Below are 1,967 nucleotides of genomic sequence, written 5' to 3'. Positions count from 1 at the left end.
AGTGGCTGTACCGTTTGTGCATCCCACCAGCAGTGACTGAGAGTCCCCGCCACTGCACGTCCTCGCCAGCATTTGGTGCTGGCAGTGCTTTGGGTTGGGGCCGTTCCAATAGGTGGGTAGCGGTATGTCACTATTGTTTTGATTCGCGATTTCCTGATGACATAGGCTGTTGAACATCTTTTCGTATGCTTCCTTGCCATCTGGATAGCTTCTCTGAAGAGGTGTCTGTTCAGGTCTTTTGCCCATTTTTGGATCAGGTTGTTCATTTTCTTATTGTTGACTTTTTAAAAAAAATTTTTTTAACATTTATTTATTTTTGAGACAGAGAGAGAGAGCATGAACAGGGGAGGGGCAGAGAGAGAGGGAGACACGGGATCCGAAACAGGCTCCAGGCTCTGAGCTGTCAGCACAGAGCCCGACGCGGGGCTTGAACCCACGGACCGCGAGATCATGACCTGAGCCGAAGTCGGACACTCCACTGACTGAGCCACCCAGGCGCCCCTTCTTATTGTTGACTTTTAAGAGTTCTTGGTATATTCTGGGCCACAGTTCTTTGTCACATGTGTCCTTTGCAAGTATTTTCTCCCAGTCTGTGGCTGGTCTCCTTGTTCTCCCGACATCGCCTTTCACAGAGCAGAAGTTTTAAATTTATTTAGTTATTTTTTATTTAAAAATTTTTCTTTTAATGTTTTTATTTATTTTGAGAGAGAGAGAGAGACAGAGTGCAAGCAGGGGCAGAGAGAGAGAGAGACACAGAATCTGAAGCAGGCTCCAGGCTTTGAACTGTCAGCACAGAGCCCAACGTGGGACTCAAACCCACAAACCGTGAGATCATGACGTGAGCCGAAGTGGGACACTTCATGGACTGAGGCACCCAGGTACCCCAGAAGTTTTAAATTTTAATCAAATCCAGCTCATCAGTGCTTTCTTTCTTGGGTTGTGCTTTTGGTGTTGTATCTAAAAAGTCATCATTTCATGAAGATGGTGCTGAAGGCAAAGAAGGAAGCCCCTGCCCCTCCCAAACCCAAAGCCAAAGGAAAGGCTTTGAAGGCCAAGGAAGCGGTGCTGAAAGGCGTCCACGGTCATAGAAAAAAGATCTGCACGTCACCTACATTCTGATGGCCCAAGACACCACATCTCCAAAGGCAGCCCAAATATCCTGGAAAGACCACCCACAAGAGAAACAAGCTTGGCCACTATGCCATCATCAAGTTCCCCATGACGACCAAGTCACCCATGAAGAAAATGGAAGACAGCAACACACTTGTGTTCATTGCAGATGTCAAGGCCAATAAGCACCAGATGAAACAGGCTGTGAAGAAGCTCTATGACATTGATGTGGCCAAGGTCAACACTCTGATGAGGCCCGATGGAGAAAAGAAGGCCTATATCCGACTGGCTCCTGACTATGATGCTTTGGATGTGGCCGACAAAATTGGGATCACTAAGCCGAGTCCAGCTGGCTAAACCTACATACGCATTTTTTCACTATAAAAAAAAAAAAAGGATAATAAAAAATAAAAAGTCATCAGCGGGGTGCCTGTCTGGCTCAGTTGGTGGAGCATGCAAATCCTGATCTTGGGGTTGTAGGTTCAAGCCCTATGCTGGGTGGAGACATTACTCAAATCTTAGAAAAAGCTAGAAATAAATAAAAAGTCATCACCATACTCAAGGTCAACTAGATTTTCTCCTGTGTTATCTTCTAGGAGTTTTACAGTTTTGCGCTTTACATTTAGATCTTTGATCCACTTTGGGTCAATTTTTGCGAAGCACCTAATAGATTCTGTCTGGATGCAGGTTTTTGCAGGTGGATGTCTACGTTGTTCCAGTACCGTTTGTTGAAAAGGCTCTCTTTCCGCCATTGTGTTGCGTTTGCTCCTTTGTCAAAGATCAATCGACTGTATTCATTTGGCTCCGTTTCTGGGCTCTCTATTCTTTTCCTTCATTTATTTGTCTATTCCTTTGCC

The 1,967-nt window shown here is 45.3% G+C and overlaps 1 pseudogene; it reads left to right on the top strand.

Annotated features, from left to right (window-relative positions):
* Nucleotides 1-975: 975 nt before the first annotated feature.
* On the top strand, nucleotides 976-1,467 carry LOC122484672 (annotated as a pseudogene).
* The last annotated feature ends 500 nt before the right edge of the window (nucleotides 1,468-1,967 follow it).

The sequence above is a fragment of the Prionailurus bengalensis genome, chromosome E1 (assembly GCF_016509475.1).
Source record: "Prionailurus bengalensis isolate Pbe53 chromosome E1, Fcat_Pben_1.1_paternal_pri, whole genome shotgun sequence".
Lineage (NCBI taxonomy): Eukaryota > Metazoa > Chordata > Mammalia > Carnivora > Felidae > Prionailurus > Prionailurus bengalensis.
Note: the sequence above shows the minus strand (reverse complement) of the source record. Positions and strands in the feature narration are given on the sequence as shown.